This window comes from Balaenoptera acutorostrata, chromosome 4 (genome assembly GCF_949987535.1).
Source record: "Balaenoptera acutorostrata chromosome 4, mBalAcu1.1, whole genome shotgun sequence".
NCBI lineage: Eukaryota > Metazoa > Chordata > Mammalia > Artiodactyla > Balaenopteridae > Balaenoptera > Balaenoptera acutorostrata.
In genome coordinates this window covers 31,863,857-31,887,578 of record NC_080067.1, presented here as the reverse complement: position 1 = coordinate 31,887,578, position 23,722 = coordinate 31,863,857, and the positions used below count along the sequence as shown (strand labels likewise).

General features: G+C 34.9%; 1 pseudogene; it reads left to right on the top strand.

Moving 5' to 3' along the window:
- The window catches only part of LOC102998737 (phospholipid scramblase 1-like), a 30,557-nt pseudogene extending 8,145 nt beyond the window's left edge, over positions 1-22,412 (top strand).
- The last annotated feature ends 1,310 nt before the right edge of the window (positions 22,413-23,722 follow it).

Below are 23,722 nucleotides of genomic sequence, written 5' to 3'. Positions count from 1 at the left end.
TATGTTCCTATTGCCATTTTGTTAATTGTTTTGGATTTATAGGTCTTTTTCTTCCTTTTCTCTTTTGTTCTCTTCTCTTGTGATTTGATAACTATTTTTAGTGTTGTGTTTGTATTCTTTTTTGTGTGTGCACGTGTGTATGTCTATTATAGATTGTTGTTTTGTGGTTACCATGGTGAAACCCCACATTGTAAATAGCTACCCAATAATTCTAAAGAAGGGATAATACATATTGCCTTTTGTTGTTAAATATTTACTTTGCTTCCATTTTATTTTATTTTTTCTAAGTTGTGTAGTAGTGACTATTTGGTGCAGAAAGCAGATTTTTAAATTTTAGGATTATTTGTTTGCCTGATCACAGAAGTAAAATTATTAGGACAAAAGATAATATTTCCATTTTCTTGCAAAAAATGGTGAATTGATTATCTTATGTGGATGATATATGAAAGTGCTCACTGTCTCCCCTAATTTAGCATAAGTGAGATATTTTTTCTTGGTTTCTATTAGCCAGACTGAAGACCTAATAAAGTCATTTTCATGCCCTATAGGAAGGAAAAGATGAAGAGGAGTAATTTTTAAAGTAACTCAAAACATAATAGTTATAGGTTAATTTCTCTGAATTTCAAAAATGATACAAAAAAGCTATGCATGGAATTTTAGTAGTAAAAGGAACCAGAGGATAGCTACCATCTCTTTTATTTTTCTGTATGGGGAAACTAAGATACTAGTGAAGAAAGTTGCTTAAAAGCAAGGGGTTTCTTACCCAACATTACCCAACTTACTCAAATTTGAACGTAATTTGATATGCAATTTATACAAGTCACATCAGTTTTATTAATAAATCACCATATTGTTTCATTCTTTAGTCCTCGGTCCTTTTGAAACTAACAAAACATATGATGTCATGAATAATAAAGGACAGATAATTTATTTTGCAGAAGAGAAAAGTAATTGTTTCCTCAGACACTTCTGTGGACCTTCAAGGCCTTTTACCATGACAATTTATGATAATGTAGGATGCGATGTTATTACTATGCATAAAGCTCTAAGATGGAGCTATTGCTGGAGTAACTGCTGCCTACAAAAGGTCAGTAAATATTATTTCTACAATGTGATTTAGAATGTATTTGAGTTCCTTCAGAAAAGCCTCAACACAGGGCAGTATATTAAAATTAAAACGTTGGGTTTGGCTACAAAGAATACTCTGGAATGAAATATGTCAGAGAAAGAATTATAAATATATTCATATCACATACCTTCAGGATGAGACTCATGCATAACACTGTAAATATTTTTCAGGCAATGAAAGTCACAAGAAATTTAGATTTTTAAAAGTTTTTTATTCTAAAGTATCATTGTGATTTTTACTTGCATTTCCCTGCATGTGCTTATTAGCTATTGAATATCTTTTATGTAGTGTTTAAATCTTTTGCCCATTTAAAAATGAACTAATATGTCTTATTGAATTATAAGAGTTCTTTAGATAGTCTGGATATAAGCCTTTTGTCAGATATGTGTACTGCCAATATTGTGTCCAGGTTTATGGCTTAGATTTTCATTTTACTATCCTTAGAAAAAAAGAAGGTTTCAATTTTGATAAAATCTAATTTATCATGTATATTCTTTTATGGTCCATGCTTTTAAGAACTTATCTAAGAAATCTTTGCCTATTACAAAATAGCAAAGACTGTGTCTTATATTTCTTCCAGAAATTTTATATTTAGGTCTAGTTCCATTTGGAGTTAATTTTTGTGTACGTGTGAGGAAAGATTTGAGATTTTTTTTTTTCAATTTGATATCGAGTTGTTTGAACACCATGTTTTGAAAAAGACTACCCTTTTCCATATAACTGTCTTTTTATATCTTTGAAAATAAATTGCCAATATATGTGTATACCTATTTCTAGAATCTACTCTCTTCCACTTTTCCACTGATCTATAGATATAGCTATACATAGATATGTACCCTATGCCAATACTACATTGTCTTGACTACCTAACTTTAGAGTAAGTCTTAATACTAGCCAGTATGAGCCTTCCAATTTTGGTTTGCTTTTTAAAAACTGTTTGACTCTGTTAAGTACTTTGCAATTTTCATGTAAGTTTTAGAAGAATCTTTTGTATTACTTGAAGATTCCTGCTGAGATAGTGATTTGGATGGCATTGAACCTATTTATTAATTTTGGGAAGAATTGATTTCTAACTAATACTGTGTCTTCCGCTCAATGACTATGGTACATTTCTCCTTAGATTTAGGTCTTCATTATTAACTCCCAGTAGTTGTTTGCAGTGCTTAGTCTTACAAATATTCTATTAGGACTAAATTTAAGTATTTCATGTTTTTAGATACAATTGAAAATATCTTCAAGTTAAACATTCCATTTTTGTTGTTCATATATAGAAAAACAATTGACCCTTGATTATTGATCCTTTACCTTTTGACTGCCAAAAATCACTTATGAATTCTAGCAGATTTTTACAGATTCCTTAAAGTTTTCTTCAATTATATAATATGAAAATAAAGTTTTACTTCTTCTTTTGCTATCTGTATGCTTTTTATTTATATGTGTATATGTATAAATGTCATATTTATTTATTGCCATTTTGTTCTGGTTAAGAACGCTATTATAATATTGAACAGAAGTAAGAAAGGATAGTCTTGCCTTTTCTACTGATTTTGAAGAAAAGATTTAATCTTTAAGTATGAGGTTATCTGTAGTTTTTTTTAAGATATACTTTCTTAGGTTGCAGAGGATCCCTTTTATTCCTAGTTTTCTGAGTTTATACCATAAATAAACTTTGTATTTTGTCAAGTATTTTTCTGTATCTATTCATTTGATTATATGACTTTTCTCTTTTAATCTGTGAATATGTGAACTGCATCAATTGATTTTTTTAAATGTTAAATCAACCTTACATTCTTGAGGTAAATCCCACTTGGATATATTTCTTATTCTTTTTATATATTCATTTTGCTAAGAATTTGTGTTTATGTGTATGATATATAGGTCTGTATTATTCTTTTAAGTTTTTGTGTGGCTTTGGAATTAGGATAATGGTTTCATAAGGGAAGTTGGAAATGTTCCTTATTCTTTTCTGAAAGAGTTTGAGTAGGATTAGTATCATATCTTACTTAAATATTTGATTATATTCAACAGTGAAGCTATTTTAGCCTGTAATAGGGGGTGTGTGAAGGATTTTAGGTTTAAATTCAAAACTTCTTTAATATATATAGGGGTAGTCAGGTATTCTTTTTCTCCTTAAGTTCATTTTTATAATTTGTGTCTTTCAAAGAATTTGCCTAACCTAAGTTATTGAATTAATTGGCATAAATTTGTTAATATATTCCTTTATTGTCCTATTAAGTTTGCATATTATGTAGTAATAGCCCCCTTTTCATTTCTGACAGTAGTGATTTGTGTTTTTTCTTTTTTCATGCTTAGCTTAGGGAATTTTATTGATCCTTTCAAAGAATCAGCTTTGTTTTACTTATTCTCTATTTTTTGGTCCATTTCCTATTGCTTTGATTTTTTTTTTCTTCTAATCTTTTATTATTTCTTACTTCTATAATTTGTCCTACCTCCTTAAAGTAGAAACTGTTATTAAAAACTTTTCACAACCCTGTGCAGCACTGACCAGGGCCAGACCTCAAATAAGAAGCCACAAAAATCAAGGAACTCAACCAGTGCCATTCCCTTTTCCAAATGTAGATTCACGTCCAGTTTTTATCTTCAGAATCATTTTAAGAGATTCTCATAGTAGAGTTCTAGGGATTTCCCTTCTGCTTCATTGTGTAATGTTAGGAATATAGCTTCTTGGTTCTTTTTCAGATTTACCTTCTCTGTACACCTCCTCCACATTTACCTGAAATTCTCTTCCTTTAATCCCAGATCTTCCTGTCTTACTCAGTTTTTATTCTACTGCCAGCAATTTCTTGTCAGTGTAAAACTTTGTTATGAAAGGGAATCTTGAATGGATGATTTTGTAAAAAGTTCTTATGCCTAGACAACTTCAGCCCCAGTCAATCTTCCCACAGTCTTCTTATACTGCCTACAAATTAGGAGCTATGAAGTTCCATCCCATTTTCAGCTATGTTTCTCAGACTGGTCCTTTGAGCTTTTATTCTGAGTGGGATCCCTTTCTTTTTGTGATGAGTACTTGTTAGTGGTGTCTGGATTCCTTGGATCTCAGGAATATCTTGCTGCCGTCACTTGTTTCACTACATCTACTTGTATTTTAAGATGTGAGTCTATAATTTTTCCATCTACTTTGATAAATAATTTGACAGTGCTTTGGTTTTGTTTACCTATCATACTTGTTCTTTCCTTTTTATGAGGGTTTTGAGAAGATTCAAAAACTACATCACCATTTCCACTATCTTGACTTAACAGTCTCCATTTATTTTTTGAAAGAGTAATACTTATATATATATAAAGAAGGAAGGAAGGAAGAAAGGGAGAGAAAGAAAGAAAGGGAAAGAAAGTCAGTTAGCAAAGAAAGTTATTCAGCTAAAACAATGTCTCTCAAACACTTATTTCCTATGTCTGCTGTATTCTTCTTCAGAGGCAACTGCTATTATGAGTTAAGGTATTCTTCCAGAATTATTCTATGAATATTTATATAACAGATGCATATTTATGCTATATATATGTATACATATACACATATATATATGTGTGTGTATGTGTGTGATGTGTTTGGTACACAATTGGCAGATATTCTTCTACAATTTTTTAACTTGAAGATTATATCAGTATGTATAGAGCTTTCTCATTCTCATAAATGGCTGCATAATAACCCATTGTATGGATGATATACCATAATTTATTGAATCAGTCTCTATTGATTCTGATGAACTGGGCTTTAAATCACAATGAACATGAAGAATTTCAATGAATTCTTATTTGCATTGGCATAGAGGTACAAAAGTCCTTGGCATGTTGGATAATAAACAGTTTTGGTGTGATTGGAGTTTTTAAGGCATATCTATTGGGCATGGAAATTTAAAAAGTGATCCTCATAAGCACCTGAAGATTATTATTATCCCTCTTTTGCGAATGGAAAATTAATTTCAGAGAGGTGAGTGACTTGTCCATATATCATGTGGTTAGTGAGCAGCAGCATCAGATCTCAACTCAGGGATTTCAACAACTAAATCCTTTTTTACTTCCATGTCCATTCCCAAATATAGGTCATGCTTTAAACTCACAAAGTTCTGTCCACATATACAAAAAGCTAAGTAAAAGGTAGCATATAAGTAAATACAGTGTTGCTTACAAATCAAACATATCTCACATGATTAATATTACATTTTTTAATATTTTGTAGCTAAAAGTTGAGGCTCCTCCTGGAGAAATAATTGGATATGTTTATCAACACTATCACCCGTTTTTGCCAATATTTAAAATAAAAAATGAGAATAAGGAGGATTTAATGAAAATCAGAGGGCCATGTGTGGTTTCTAGCTGTCTCAAAGATCTAAATTTTAAAGTGAGTAATTCATTATGTTTTAAATTATCATGCTCAAATTAGTTAATAATTTGATAATTTTCTAATGTACATAGTTAATTAATGTGATTAAAAGAAAATAAAAACATATTACAATTACTTTAACTATTTGCTTAATTTTTAAATTGAATTTCTAATTCATAGTTTCTTTGCTTAATTAAGACCTACAGTTTGTGAAGCTTATAAGGCACATTTTTAATCTATATTTTAAGTGTATAGTTATCAAACAACAAGTTTTATATTTAATATTTCAAGGAACGTTGAAAGAGAAAATTAACTTTATTGCAGTGGACAATGACATAATCCAGCATTAATTATAGATAAGAGATTAATGCTAATTTTTATAAAACTCTGAAACTGGCATGATACAATTTTGTTAAATTTTTATGTGCTTACTGATTTATTTCTCAGATTATGGCCAACATTCAGATAATAATTTAGGAAGTTAACTACTAAATATAGTTAATAAACATCCCACTACACTTGGTTAAATCTGAAGATTCCTAAGCAACAAAGAATACTGTCTTGGTTTGATAAGATATTCAATTTGAAAAAAGACTGCTTTTCAGTCTTTCATCAAGGACATGTTTGCTTGTTTTAATATCTGAAATGTCTAGTCAGAAATCTGGACACAGCCTAGGTAAAATACTGCCTGATTTTTTTCCTTCTTTAGAATTATGTCAATTCAGTTTAGTGATACTTACATGTACTGATTAAGACATACTTAAAAATTAATTATAATAATAAGTTTAGTTTAGAAAAATTTAATAAAATGAGCACACAAGACTCTATTCTTCTCTGTTTCAAGTTGGAAACCAATGCAACAGAGTGGTCTGTGCATAAAACCCTGGAAGCCAAAGCTACCTTGCCTCATTTTTAATAACATCATTGTCTTGTATCTCACATTATGGTACAATAAATCCTACTTTATTCTAGTGTCTTAAGAACTATTGTTAAGGTATATAGAATATTTCCTATTTCTTCTACGTTTGAAGCAAAGCCATTTTAAAGCTGGCACTTATAGGTAACCTCCAAGAGCAAGGGACAAGAAATGAGGTAATGATTCTGTGAGAATGTGCATCTTTTGCATGAATATGGACAAACCTTTTAATACTTTTGGCTATGGAAAACAGGAGAGAGGTAAAGGAGTAGCTAGGACTACTATAGGACAGGACTAGGGTGAGGCAAATAAGATATTTATCTCAGGTACAAAATTAAAAGGGACACCAAAAAGCCTAGTAATTAAGATAAATGATATTTGATTATATTTTAAACATCAAAATTAATGCAAAAAATCTATTTGGAACAAATACCAAAAATTTAAGTTAAGACAGAAACTGACTCTGCATGACTTGTCTCCCTGCCTTACCATAATCTTGCTCCTGGCTGGATGGGGGCACAGAGTGGACAGGGAGGTATTTTTATGAAAGGTATGTCCTTAGCATGCTTTGATTTTAAAGGAAAGAAGCCAAATCGGAGGAAAAGTGTGGAGAAACAACAGAAATTGAATATCTGATGAACCCTGTCTCTTGGTATGGGACCTAAGGCATGTAGGGAACTGGCCTCGAACAGGCATAGAGATGGCCCATTAATCACACCAGGAAGGAAGCAGGAAGTGTTGGTACAGATATAATAACTTTCTAGACTGGCGTCTGGGAGTCCAGTAAGTTCCTGTCCAGTTGCTTCTATTTTCTCTTCAGTGGAAAATATAAGCTGTATTGTTGAGGGTGAGGGGGAACGATGTGTTCAGAGTTCTGGAAAAACTGGAAAAGTTTGACACAGTTATGTAAAACTCTTCCATATTTCTCTCCCCAAATTCCTTAACATTACTTACAAGGCTATGTATGATCTAGCCATGCATACCTCTCTTTTCTTACTTTCTACCACTATCCCCCTCACTCATTTCGCTCCAGCTATGTTCATTCCTAAACAAGAGCCTTTTCACATGTAGCTGACTCTCTCTAGGAAGCGCTCACTTTCCCTATTCCTCTAATTCCTATTCCTAATTCCTCTATTCCTATTCACTAATTCCTGCTGATCCTCCAAATCTCAGCTTAAATGGCATTTTCCCTTTTTTTCTCTAAAACCATCCCCCCAATTCTTTTAGTCTGCCTATTATCTCCCTATTATACTCCATCATATCACGCTACCTTTTCCTTTCTGGCATTCATCACAAAATAAGCAGTAGCATTTATCACAGATTTATTGTTTTACATTTACATGAGTATCTCTTAGGTTGAGAAATGAATATTACTTGGTACAAGAACTGGTGCTCCAGGGAGTCCAGATGAGTAAAGAAGAAAAGGGGATGAGGTAAAGGTAGAGAGATTCAGAAAATCAGGACTCTTAGGAAAGAGTTAACTGTGTAAAAGAGCTGAAAAGCTAGTGGTTTTCATTTTCTAATTAAATTCTCTGATCAAATTTAAGCAAATTATATACATTAATATAATTTTATATATAATATGCATTGTATATAAAACATAATATATGTATGTATACACATACATATAAATAAGATCACTTGTATCCAATCAATTTGAAATTTTTCTTTTAGGTAGAAATTGTCTGTAGATGTTTTCATAGGCTACTTTGTGTCCATATTGCATATTCTTTTTACTTCAGATTATATTATAACTCACATATGATTATAATTCATATGGGTCATATTTAATTATTAAAATTGATGTGGGAATGCCTATTGTTTTTATTTCAGAGATTTTATCTAAGATTAAAAATATTTTTTATTTTAGTTTTTGTCCCTGGATGAAGAAATGGTTATTGGTAAGATTTCCAATCAGTGGACTGGATTTATGAGGGAACGTTTTACCAATGCTGATAAATTTGGGATCCAGTTTCCTTTTGATCTTGATGTCAAAATAAAAGCAGTGATGCTCGGAGCAAGTTTCCTCATTGTGAGTCTATTTTTATTCTATCTAGCTGCACATTAATTTTCTGAGATTATCACTATACTTTTGCTAATATTTCTCCTCAAATCACTGAGATCAATTGCAATCTGTGCTTCTGGCCTAGTCCTAGGTCCCCAAATTACATCATGGATTGAGTGTTCACATTGCAAAGGAAATAAAAACGAGTGTCCTGGAAATGTGATCATTAAAGTTGAATTCCTTTGCCTTAATGAAAAACAAGACTAAGTCACTGAAAATAAGAACACAATGTCTCATTCAATGTAATTTACTGTTATTTCCAACAATTTCAAATTTTATAATAAGTACCTTTTTTAACATTTCATTTAAAAAGTAATCATTGTTAATTTGAAACCACAGATATGTAGAAATATATATATTTTTTGCTTTGTGGCTACACATAATTTTCTTTTTTTATTGGAGTATAATTGCTCTACAATGTTGTGTTAGTTTCTGCTGTACAAGAAAGTGAATCAGCTGTATGTATACCTACATCCCCTCCTTCTTTGACCTCCCTCCCACCCCCCACCATCCCACCCATCTAAGTTATCACAGAGCACCGATATGTAGAAATATTTAAAAAGAAAATATCATTTGTGATTTCAGTTGGGTCTTAGGGGGAAAATAAACATAAGCAACTACCTTAATTCTCCAAATATTATGAAATGACAGGAAATGGCAGAAGTGGTACGCATGGATGAATCATACAGTATTAAGAAATTTGGAGAAAGAGAAAAATGAACAGATTAGATAGCAGATCAAATGTAGCTGAGGAAAAAAATTAGTGAACTGAGAGATATAGTTGAGGAAATTATTCAAAATGAACTACAGAGACAAGGAAACATGAAGTCAAGAGTTCTAAGTAAGTAAGATAGGATAGAGAATAACTGCTAAAAAATTTCCAGAAGAAACATGAATCCAGTGATTCAGAAAGGATAATATATCCTAAGTAATATAGTTAAAAAGAAACATCTATATAAATCACAGTGAAGCAGCAAAACAGCAAAGAAAAATAAGTAACCAGAAAGAAAAGATAAATCTCCCACAAGCAATTAGACTGACAACTGCCTTCTCAACAGAAAGAGTGGAAGCCAGAGAGTAGAATAATATCTTCAAAGTATTGATTAAAAAAACGATCTTAACTCTCAAATTCTATTTTCTTCAAGAATACATATCTCAAGGAGAAGAGGAAAATAAATAAATTAGTTTTTAAAAAAACACAGTTTTACACATACAGACCATTTTTAAAGGGGATAAATCAGGAGGAAGGAACATAATCTGAGAAGAATCATCTGAAGTTCAATAATATTTATGAGAAAATAAAATGCTAACTATATTTGTGAATGTAAACATGTTTTTAAAAATAAATCAATAGCAGAAGTGGTTCAAGATGGCAGCATAAGAAGAGCCTGAACTCACCTCCTCCCATGGACACACCAAATTTACCGCTACACATGGAATAATTCCCTCTGAAAAAAGCCTGAAAACTAGCTAAATAGCTCTTCAACAATGAAGGATAAAAAGACCACATCAAGACAGGATGGAGAGGCAGAGATGTGTTCTCACCCAAAAACCCACACTTGGTAGAGTGACCCACAATCGGGAGGGGTCTCACAAATACAGATCTTCTCCCTGAGAAGCAAGGTGTTCATGCCCCACTTCAGGCACCCCAACCCTTGGGACCTGCACTGAAAGACAACCCCCAAAACATCTGGCTTTGGTAAACAATAGGACTAATGTTCAAGAGATTCAAAGTGCTGTAGAGAACAGAGATTCTACTCTTAAAGGGCTCATATGCAGAATCACCACAAGACAGCATACAAGCAGCAGTTTGAAAAACATCTAGATGATATTAGCTCATGAAGGAGATTCACTAGCTAATCTTAAAGCATCTGCTAGAGGGGCAGGGGCCTGTTGGGACTCTGGGGACAGAGATGCTGGTATGCACCATTTTCATGCTCTCATTCTACCTTGTAAGGGCCAGCATTGACAGGTGCCATTTTTGTACTTCTGTTACCTTGCTAGTGCTGACGGTCATACTCTGCCTGTAGTCTTGCTAAAGCCAGCAGTCATGCCATGGCCCCAAGCTCACCTGTGGCCCTGCTAAAGCCAATAGGTGTGTACAGTCCACACAGGGGATACCTCTTGATCACCTGGCTCTGGTGGCCAGAGGTGCTTGTGTTTCTGGGCCCCATGTGACTGATACAATGAGAGAGAGAGTTCTTAGCAGGCTACCACCCCCCAGACCATGGCATAGACAGCAGACTGGAACACACCCCTAGTCTTCCTGTGAAAAAGGCTTATCTACTTGTGCTGAAACCTCAGGTTGAGGGGCAGGTTTTAGGTTTACCGCACGTCTAGAGGCTTCAAATTTTCCTCAGGGAACATAGGCTGGGGGAATGCCATTTTTGCACTTTCTCTTGGTCTTGCTTCAGCTCAGTGGTACCTATCAGGAAGGAGCTTATACATTCATCTAGAGTCCCAAATTCTGCAAATATCACCAAAGGGATGCCTCCAAATTACTTGGTCTGGAGTCCAGCAGGGTTTATGACTGAAATCCCATAGGACTGTATATATTTGCATACCTTAAAAGCTGCTGCTTAAGAATCTGGCTTCCAGTGAGCCTGAAACTAGGTACTGACTGAGATCTCTCCTTTTGGACACTGACAAACCTTGGAAAAACCTCAACAACTGGGACCTATCAAGAATAAATCTGGGTGCTTAGGTAATCACAAAAGTTTGAGACATAAGCAAGAGCAAGGGCAAGGTTAAATGATAAGATTCATCTCCTATACAAGGCCATTCCTTCAAGACTAGGAAAGGTAGCTGCTTTGCTTAATGTAAAGACAAACACAGAGAGTCAAGCAAAATAAAGAAACAAAAATATGCACCAAATGAAAGAACAAGATAAAACACCAAAAAAGAAAAAAAAAACTTAATGAAATGGAGATAAGTAATTTACCTAATTAAGAGTTCAAAGTAATGGTCATAGAGATGGTCACTAAACTCAGGAGTGGATGAACACAGTGAGAATTTTAGTAAAGAGATAGAAAATATAAGAAAGTACCAAACAGAAGTAATAGAACTGAAGAATACAATAACTGAACTGAAAAATACATTAGAAAGGTTTAACAACAGACTAGATGAAGCACAAGAAAACAACAGTGATCTCGAAGACAGAAACAGTGGAACTCACTCAAACTGAGGGGGGGGAAAATTATATGCATATATATGGCTTAAGGGACCTATGGGACAACATCAAGTCAAACAATATTCTCATTTAGGGATCCCAAAAGAAGAGGAGAGAGAGGAGGAGCAGAAAACATATTCAAAGATAATGGCTGAAAACTTCCCTAACCTGGGGAAGGAAAAAGACATCCAAATCAAGGATTCCCAGAAAGTTTCAAATAAGAGGAACCCAAAGAGATCCACATCAAACACATTATACTTAAAATGTTGAAAGATAGAGAATCTTAAAAGCAGCAAGAGAAAAACTTGCTACTTAAAAGGGAACCCACATGAGTCTATCAGCAAATGTCTCAGTAGAAACTTTGCAGGCCAGAAGGGAGTAGCATGACACATTCAAAGTGCTGAAATGAAAAACTTCCAGTCAAGAATATTCTACCTGGCAAGATTATCATTCAGAACTGAAGGAGAATTTTCCAGATAAGCAAAGCCTATAGTAGACACTCAAAAGATAATTTTAAAAGGAATTTAAGGATAACACTAAAGAAAGTCATCAAAACACAAGGGAAGAGAACAAGAGAAGAAGACAGGAACAAGAGAGGAACTACAAGACAGCCAGAAAACAATTATCAAAATGACAGTAAACACATACCATTTAAAAGTAAACAGACTAAATTCTCCAATTAAAAAACATAGGCTGGCCGAATAAAAAACAAGATCCATCTATATGCTGCCTACAAAAGACTCACTATAGGAGGAGGAGCTTCAAGATGTTGGACGAGTAAGACGTGGAGATCACCTTCCTCCCCACAAATACATCAAAAGTACATCTACATGTGGAACAACTCCTACAGAACACCTACTGAATGCTGGCAGAAGACGTCAGACCTCCCAAAAGGCAAGAAACTCCCCACGTACCTGGGTAGGGCAAAAGAAAAAAGAAAAAACAGAGACAAAAGAATAGGGACAGGACCTGCACCACTGGGAGGGAGCTGTGAAGGAGGAAAGGTTTCCACACACTAGGAAGCCCCTTCGCAGGGGGCGACTGCGGGTGGCAGAGGGGGGGAGCTTCAGAGACACAGAGAAGAGTGCAGCAACAGGAGTGCAGAGGGCAAAGCGGAGAGATTCCTGCACATAGGATCAGTGCCGACCAGCACTCACCAGCCCGAGAGGCTTGTCTGCTCACCCGCCGGTGCGGGCGGGGGCTGGGAGCTGAGGCTCGGGCTTCTGTCAGATCGCAGGGAGAGGACTGGGGTTGGCTGCGTGAACACAGCCTGAAGGGGCTAGTGTGCCACAGCTAGCCAGGAGGAAGTCCGGGAAAGTCTGGAGCTGCCGAAGAGGCAAGAGACTTTTTCTTCCCTCTTTGTTTCCTGGTGTGCGAGGAGAGGGGATTCAGAGCTCTGCTTAAAGGAGCTCCAGAGACGGGCGCGAGCCGCAGCTATCAGCATGGGCCCCAGAGACGGGCATGAGACGCTAAGGCTGCTGCTGCCGCCACCAAGAAGCCTGTGTGCAAGCACAGGTCACTCTCCACACCTCCCCTCCCAGGAGCCTGTGCAGCCCGCCACTGCCAGGGTCCCGTGATCCAGGGACAACTTCCCCGGGAGAACGCAAGGAGCACCTCAGGCTCGTGCAACGTCATGCTGGTCTCTGCCGCCGCAGGCTCATGCCGCATTCTGTACCCCTCCCTCCCCCCGGCCTGATGGAGCCAGAGCCCCCGAATCAGCTGCTCCTTTAACCCCGTCCTGTGTGAGCAAAGAACAGATGCCCTCAGGTGACCTACACGCAGAAGCAGGGCCAAATCCAAAGCTGAACCCTGGGAGCTGTGCAAACAAAGAAGAGAAAGGGAAATCTCTCCCACCAGCCTCAGAAGCAGCGGATTAAAACTCCACAATCAACTTTATGTACCCTGCATCTGTGGAACACCTGAATAGACAATGAATCATCCCAAATTGAGGAGGTGGACTTTGGGAGCAACGATATATATACATTTTTCCTTTTCACTTTTTGTGTGTATGCTTATGCTTGTGTGTGATTTTGTCTGTACAGCTTTGCTTTTACCATTTGTCGTAGGGTTCTGTCTGTCCATATATTTTTCTTTTTTTTTAGTATAGTTTTCATTGCTTGTTATTGTTGATGGATTTGTTTTTTGGTTGGGTTGTTCTCTTCTTTCTTTCTTTCTTTCTTTTTAATTACTTAAAAAATTTTTTTAAATAATTATTATTTGTTTTTTATTTTAATAACTTTTTAACTTAATTTTATTTTATATTTTTCTTTCTTTCTTTCTTTCTTTCTTTCTTTCTCCCTTTTATTCTGAGCTGTGTGGATGACAGGATCTTGGTGCTCCAGCCAGGCGTCAGGGCTGTGCCTCTGAGGTGGGAGAGCCAAGTTCAGGACATTGGTCCACCAGAGACCTCCCAGCTCAATGTAATATCAAATGGCAAAAATCTCCCAGAGATCTCCATCTCAACACCAAGACCCAGCTCCACTCAATGACCAGCAAGCTACAGTGCAGGACACCCTATGCCAAACAACTAACAAGACAGGAACACAACCCCACCCATTAGCAGACAGGCTGCCTAAAATCATAATAAGGCCACAGACACCCCAAAACACACCACCAGACGTGGACCTGCCACCCAGAAAGACAAGATCAAGCCTCATCCACCAGAACACAGGCACTAGTTCCCTCCACCAGGAAGGCTACACAACCCACTGAACCAACCTTAGCCACTGGGGGCAGACACCAAAAACAACGGGAACTACGAACCTGCAGCCTGCGAGAAGGAGACCCCAAACACAGTAAGTCAAGCAAAATGAGAAGACAGAGAAACACACAGCAGATGAAGGAGCAAGGTAAAAACCCACCAGACCTAACAAATGAAGAGGAAATAGGCAGTCTACCTGAAAAAGAATTCAGAATAATGATAGTAAAGATGATTCAAAATCTTGGAAATAGAATGGAGAAAATACAAGAAAGGTTTAACAAGGATGTAGAAGAACTAAAGAGCAAACAAACAATCATGAACAACACAATAAATGAAATCAAAAATTCTCTAGAAGGGATCAATAGCAGAATAACTGAGGCAGAAAAACGGAGAAGTGACCCGGAAGATAAAATAGTGAAAATAACTACTGTAGAGCAGAATAAAGAAAAAAGAATGCAAAGAATTGAGGTCAATCTCAGAGACCTCTGGGACAATATTAAATGCACCAACATTCGAATTATAGGGGTCCCAGAAGAACAAGAGAAAAAGAAAGGGACTGAGAAAATATTTGAGGAGATTATAGTTGAAAATTTCCCTAAAATGAGAAAGGAAATAGTTAATCAAGTCCAGGAAGCACAGAGAGTCCCATACAGGATAAACCCAAGGAGGAACACACCAAGACACATATTAATCAAACTGTCAAAAATTAAATACAAAGAAAAAATATTAAAAGTAGCAAGGGAAAAACAACAAATAACATACAAGGGAATCCCCATAAGGTTAACAGCTGATCTTTCAGTAGAAACTCTGCAAGCCAGAAGGGAGTGGCAGGACATATTTAAAGTGATGAAAGGGAAAAACCTACAACCAAGATTACTCTGCCCAGCAAGGATCTCATTCAGATTTGACAGAAAACTTAAAACATTTATAGACAAGCAAAAGCTAAGAGAACTCAGCACCACCAAACCAGCTTTACAACAAATGCTAAAGGAACTTCTCTAGGCAGGAAACACAAGAGAAGGAAAGCAACTACAATAACAAACTCAAAACAATTAAGAAAATGGTAATAGGAACATACATATCAATAATTCCCTTAAATGTAAATGGATTAAATGCTCCAACCAAAAGACATAGACTGGCTGAATGGATACAAAAACAAGACCCATATATATGCTGTCTACAAGAGACCCACTTCAGACCTAGGGACACATACAGACTGAAAGTGAGGGGATGAAAAAAGATATTCCATGCAAATGTAAATCAAAAGAAAACTGGAGTAGCAATTCTCATATCAGACAAAATACACTTTAAAATAAAGACTATTACAAGAGACAAAGAAGGACACTCCATAATGATCAAGGGATCAATCCAAGAAGAAGATACAAAAATTGTAAATACTTGTGTACCCAACATAGGAGCACCTCAATACATAAGGCAAACACTAACAGCCATAATAGGGGAACTCAATAGTAACACAATCATAGTAGGGGACTTTAACATCCCACTTTCACCAATGGATAGATCATCCAAAATGAAAATAAATAAGGAAACACAAACTTTAAAGGATATATCAAACAAGAGGGACTTAATTGATATTTATAGGACATTCCATCAAAAACAACAGAATACACTTTCTTCTCAAGTGCTCATGGAACATTCTCCAGGATAGATCTTATATTGGGTCACAAACCAAGCCTCTGTAAATTTAAGAAAATTGAAATTGTATCAAGTACCTTTTCTGACCACAACACTATGATACTAGATATCAATTATAGGAAAAAGTCTGTAAAAAACACAAACACATGGAGGCTAAACAATACACTACTTGATAACCAAGAGATCACTGAAGAAATCAAAGAGGAAATCAAAAAATACCTAGAAACAAATGACAATGAAAACATGACGACCCACAACCTATGGGATACAGCAAAAGCAGTTCTAAGAGGGAAGTTTATAGCAATACAATCCTACCTTAAGAAACAAGAAACATCTCAAATAAACAACATAACTTTACACATAAAGCAATTAGAGAAAGAAGAACAAAAAAACCCCAAAGTTAGCAGAAGAAATCATAAAGATCAGATCAGAAATAAATGAAAAAGAAATGAAGACAATGATAGCAAAGATCAATAAAACTAAAAGCTGGTTCTTTGAGAAGATAAACAAAATTGATAAACCATTAGCCAGACTCATCAAGAAAAAAAGGGAGAACCTGAAATCAATAGAATTAGAAATGAAAAAGGAGAAGTAACAACTGACACTGTAGAAATACAAAGGATCATGAGTGATTACTGCAAGGAACTCTATGCCAATAAAATGGACAACCTGGAGGAAATGGACAAATTCTTAGAAATGCACAACGTTCCAAGACTGAACCAGGAAGAAATAGAAAATATAAACAGACCAATCACAAGCACTGAAATTAAAACTGTGATTAAAAATCTTCCAACAAACAAAAGCCCAGGACCAGATGGCTTCACAGGCAAATTCTATCAACATTTAGAGAAGAGCTAACACCTATCCTTCTCAAACTCCTCCAAAATATACCAGAGGGAGGAGCACTCCCAAACTCATTCTACGAGGCCACCATCACCCTGATACCAAAACCAGACAAAGATGTCACAAAGAAAGAAAACTACAGGCCAATATCGCTGATGAACATAGATGCAAAAATTCTCAACAAAATACTAGCAAACAGAATCCAACAGCACATTAAAAGCATCATACACCATGATCAAGTGGCGTTTACCCCAGGAATGCAAGGATTCTTCAATATATGCAAATCAATCAATGTGACACACCATATTAACAAATTGAAGGAGAAAAACCATATGATCATCTCAATAGATGCAGAGAAAGCTTTCGACAAAATTCAACACCCATTTATGATAAAAAAACCTCCAGAAAGCAGGCATAGAGGGAACCTACCTCAACATAATAAAGGCCATATATGAAAAACCCACAGCCAACATCATCCTCAATGGTGAAAACCTGAAACCATTTCCACTAAGATCAGTAACAAGAGAAGGTTGCCCACTCTCACCACTATTATTCAACATAGTTTTGGAAGTTTTAGCCACACCAAGCAGAGAAGAAAAAGAAATAAAAGTAATCCAAATCGCAAAAGAAGAAGTAAAGCTGTCACTGTTTACAGATGACATGATACCATACATAGAGAATCCTAAAGATGCTACCAGAAAACTACTAGAGCTAATCAATGAATTTGGTAAAGTAGCATGATACAAAATTAATGCACAGAAATCTCTTGCATCCCTATTCACTAATGATGAAAAATCTGAAAGTGAAATTAAGAAAACACTCCTATTTACCATTGCAACAAAAAGAATAAAATATCTAGGAATAAACCTACCTAAGGAGACAAAAGACCTGTATGCAGAAAATTATAAGACACTGATAAAAGAAATTAAAGATGATACAAATAGATGGAGAGATATATCATGTTCTTGGATTGGAAGAATCAACATTGTGAAAATGACTATACTACCCAAAGCAATCTACAGATTCAATGCAATCCCTATCAAATTACCAATGGCATTTTTCACAGAACTAGAACAAGAAATTTCACAATTTGTATGGAAACACAAAAGACCCCAAATAGCCAAAGCAATCTTGAGAAAGAAAAACGGAGCTGGAAGAATTAGGCTACCAGATTTCAGGCTATACTACAAAGCTACAGTAATCAAGACAGTATGGTACTGGCACAAAAACAGAAATATAGATCAATGGAACAGGATAGAAAGCCCAGAGATAAACCACGCACATATGGTCACCTTATCATTGATAAAGGCAAGAATATACAATGGAGAAAAGACAGCCTCTTCAATAAGTGGGGCTGGGAAAACTGGACAGCTACATGTAAGGGAATGAATTTAGAACACTCCATAACACCATACACAAAAATAAACTCAAAATGGATTAAAGACCTAAATGTAAGGCCAGACACTATGAAACCCTTAGAGGAAAACATAGGCAGAACACTCTATGACATAAATCACAGCAAGATCCTTTTTGACGCACCTCCTAGAGAAATGGAAATAAAAACAAAAATAAACAAATGGGACCTAATGAAACTTAAAAGCTTTTGCACAGCAAAGGAAACCATAAACAAGACCAAAAGACAACCCTCAGAATGGGAGAAAATATTTGCAAATGAAGCAACTGACAAAGGATTAATCTCCAAAATTTACAAGCAGCTCATGCAGCTCAATATCAAAAAAACAAACAATGCAATCCAAAAATGGGCAGAAGTCCTAAATAGACATTTCTCCAAAGAAGATACACAGATTGCCAACAAACACATGAAATGATGCTCAACATCATCAATCATTAGAGAAATGCAAATCAAAACTACAATGAGATATCATTTCACACCGGTCAGAATGGCCATCATCAAAAAATCTACAAACAATAAATGCTGGAGAGGGTGTGGAGAAAAGGGAAGTCTCATACACTGTTGGTGGGAATGTAAATTGATACAGCCACTATGGAGAACAGTATGAAGGTTCCTTATAAAACTAAAACTAGAACTACCATACTACCCAGCAATCCCACTACTGGGCATATACTCTGAAGAAACCATAATTCATAAAGAGTCATGTACCACAACGTTCACTGCAGCTCTATTTACAATAGCCAGGACATGGAAGCAACCTAAATGTCCATCAACAGATGAATGGATAAAGAAGATGTGGCACATATATACAATGGAATATTACTCAGCCATAAAAAGAAACGAAATTGAGTTATTTGTAGTGAGGTGGATGGACATAGAGTCTGTCATACAGAGTGAAGTAAGTCAGAAAGAGAAAAACAAATACTGTATGCTAACACATATATATGGAATCTAAAAAAAAAGAAAGAAAAAATATGGTCATGAAAAACCTAGGGGCAAGACGGGAATAAAGACGCAGACCTAGTAGAGAATGGACTTGAGGACATGGGGAGGGGGAAGGGTAAGCTGGGACAAAGTGAGAGAGTGTTAGTGTATATATGGACGTATATACACTACCAAATGTAAAATAGATAGCTAGTGGGAAGCAGACGCATAGCACAGGGAGATCAGCTCAGTGCTTTGTGACCAGCTAGAAGGGTGGGATAGGGAGGGTGGGAGGGAGGGAGACGCAAGAGGGAAGAGATATGGGGATATATGTATATGTAAAACTGATTCACTTTGTTATAAAGCAGAAACTAACACACAATTGTAAAGCAATTATACTCCAATAAAAATGCTAAAAAAAAAAGACTCACTATAGATGTAAGGACACACAGACTGAAAGTGAAGGGATGCAAAATATGCTTCATGCAAATAGAAACCAAAAGAACGCTGGGGTAGCTATAACTATATCAGACAAAATAGACTTTAAAATAAACACTGTAATATAAGACAAAGGTGGGCATTACATAATGATAAAGTGTCAATCCTACAAGAAGATATAACATTTGTAAATATTAATGTACCCAACAAGGAGAACCTAAATATATAAAGTAAATATTAACAGACCTAAAAGGAGAAATTGATAGCAGTACAATAATAGTACAGGACTTTAATACCACACTTACATCAATGAATAGATCATCTAAACAAAATCAATAAGAAAAGCCAACCTTAAATGACACATTAAACCTGACAGGTTTAATACATATATACAGAACATTCCATTCAAAAGCAGCAGAATACTCATTCTTCTCAAGTGCACGTGGAACATTCTCCAGTCTAGGTCATATATTAGGTCACAAGACAAGTCTCAGTAAATAAGAAGACTGAAATTATATCAAGCATCCTTCTGACTACAATGGTACGAAACTAGAAACCAATTACAAGAAGCAAACTGGAAAAATCACAAATATGTGCTTAAACACATGTTATTGAACAACAAATGGGTCAACCACGAAACCAAAAAGAAACCAAAAAAAAAAAAAATACCTTGAGACAAATCAAAATGGAAATGCAACATACCAAAATCTATGGTATGCAGTAAAATTGATTCTAAGATAGAAGTTCAGAGCAAAACAGGCCTACCTCAAAAAATAAGAAAAAAATCTCAAATACTCAATCTAACTTTACACTTAATAGAAATAGAAAAAGAACAAATGAAGCCCAGAATTAGTAGAAGGAAAGAAATAATAAGATCAGATCAATAATAAATGAAATAGAGACTAAAAAGACAATAGAATAGAGCAATGAAACAAAAAGCTGGTTCTTTGAAGAAATAAGCAAAATTAACAAACCTTTATCTAGACTTACCAAGAAAAAAGAGAGAGGGCTCAAATAAATAAAATCAGACATGAGAGAGAAGTTACAACAGATAACAAAAAGTACAAAGGATTATGAGATACTACTATGAAACTAGAGGAAATGGCTATATTCCTAGAAACATACAAATTTTTTTCATAGTGGGCCAAGAAGCAAGTGTCAACCAATTTCAAAGAATTGCTATAATTTGGACCTTGGTGTCTAAGCAAGTAACACTAAATCAGAAGTTGATAAAGATACATGTTTTTAAATATTTTGTACACATGGAAACACGTAAATAAGTCAGGGATAATAAGTAATGCATAATGAAATTTTAAAAATACATTAAATTGTATAATGTGAAAACTTCTGGAATGCAACTACAAATGTTAAAGAGAAATGTATAGCTGTAAATACTTACAGAAGAAAAGAAAAGAAGTGAAAAATTAATGAACCTGGTATTTATGTCTAAAAAGTTAGTAAAAGAACGAACAAACTCAAAGGAAGCATAAGGAAAAAAATACTGAATTATTGATCAAAGATAAATAAACAAACAGTATCCACACCTGGTGTCTAGATGGAAAAGAACTTTCAAAACAAGTAAGTCACAAAGTAACAGACTGCTAAATTGGAATATCTTAAACTTCTGTGCCTCAAAACAAATCATAATATTAAATATTCAAAATCAGACAATAAACTAAAATATATGCTTCAAATATGACCAAGAAATAATATCCTTATATTAATAAAAATTTTACTTAAATGAGAAAAAGAATCAAATTCCAAATGGAAGTGGACAAAGAATATGAAAAAGTAATTTATACAACCATTAAAGAGGGAACACAGATAATCAGTAACCATATGAAAACATTTTCAAAAACATGAAGAAAAGGAATAAACAGCAATGAAATACCCCTTTTCATTTTTTTTCCATAATGATGAACTCTCAATGCTGATGAAGATTTAAGAAATCAGACACTCATGAGGTATAGGTACAACTTTGGGGGAAAAAATTGAAATATCCATTAAAAATTTTAATGTTGATATTTTGCATATGTATTAGTTTATTCCAAAAAATCAGGAGATGCAGACAAATAATTATGTGTACTCACAAACAGCAATGTATAATCTATGTTGCAAACTTCACTCTAATAAATAAAAAAATATTAAAACCTAAAACTTAAGGTATGAGATTTATTAAGCACACTATGAGCTATCTCTAGAATAGAATGTTAAAGACTCAAAATAAATGCTCAGTAAATGAACGTTAATAACATGGATATTCAGGATATATTACTCAGTGAAAAAAGCAGGATATAAGCATACTATGATACCAACTGTGTGTCTGGAAGGAACTTGAACTGAAACATTAATGGTAGATCTTGAGACGATTGAAATTATAAGTTTTTCCCTTTTTTCTTCCTGTATGTTTATATATTGAGTATATATGAATGAAAAAATATAGAGAGAAATAAGTTGGAATTAGTTGCTGTTTTCTAAGGGAAATGAATTTATATTATATTCAAATTTATTATTTTGGTGTATTTAAAAGTAGTCTATCATTCTTAAGCCCTTAGAAACTGGTTCCTCACAGGTCTGATCTTCAGAATTCTGTTTTAATATGTTTTATAATCATGTTTTAATAACGCAGGACCTAAAATTCACTCTCAGGTATAAGGTCTATAACTGTTTCTACTATTAAACCAGCTTAATTACATTTATTTTTCATTTTCATCCTAGGACTACATGTATTTTGAATTCTGTTCATAAGAATCAGCCTGAAAGATCATGCCCAAGATCACTGGCATTAAGTTTTGCCAGCCCTCAGCAAAATTAAACAAATTTCACTTAGAATATCTAAATAAAGTTTTGTTTCACTAAAATTATTTGTATGAATTTTTCTGCGTAAAAAACCACACCAAAATTTAGGAACTTAAAAGTGATCATTGAAAGCAAAAATAGACAAATTGGACATAAACTTATAAGCTTTTGCACAGCAAAGGAAACCATAAACAAAATGAAAAGACAACCTATAGTCTGGGAGAAAATATTTGCAAATGATGCGACCAACAAGGGCTTAATTTCCAAAATATACAATCAGCTCATATGACTCAATAATGAAAAAGCAAACAACCCAATCAAAAAATGGGCAAAAGACCTAAATAGACATTTCTCCAAAGAAGACATACAGATGGCCAATAGGCACATGAAAAGATGCTCAACATCACTAATTATTAGAGAAATGCAAATCAAAACCACAATGAGGTATCACCTCACACCAGTCAGAATGGCGTCATTAAAAAGTCTACAATGACAAATGGAAAGGGTATGGAGAAAAGGGAACTCACCTACACTGTTGGGGGGAATGTAAATTGGTACAGCCACTATGGAGAACAGTATGGAGGCTCCTTAAAAAACTAAAAATAGCATTGCCATATGATCCAGCAATGCCACTCCTGGGCATATTTTCAGAGAAAACTCTTATTTGAAAAGGTTCATGCACCCCAATGTTCATAGCAGGACTATTTACAATAACCTAGACATGGAAGCAACCTAAATGTCCATCAACAAACGAATGAATAAAAAAGATGCATATATTTATAACAGAATACTACTCAGCCATAAAAAAGAATGAAATAGTGCTATTTGCAGCAACATGGATGGACCTTGAGATTATCATACTAAGTGAAGAAATCCAGACAAAGACAAATATCATGATATGACTTATATGTGGAATCTAAAATACGACACAAATGAATTTATTTACAAAACATAAACAGACTCACAGACATAGAACACAAACTTATGGTTACCAAAGAGGAAAGGGGGTGAGGGAGGGATAAGTTAGGAGTATGGGGTTAGCAGATACAAACTACTATATATAAAATAAACAACAATATCCTACCATATAGTACAGAGAACTAAATTCAATATCCTGTAATAAATCATAATGGAAAAGAATATATATGTATCTTTTTGAATTACTGTTTTCTCCAGATATATCCCCAGAAGTGGGATCCCTGGATCATATGGTAACTCTATTTTTAGTTTTTTAAGGAACCTCCATACTGTTCTCCATAGTGGCTGTACCAATTTACATTCCCACCAACAGTGCAAGAGGGTTCCTTTCTCCACACCCTCTCCAGC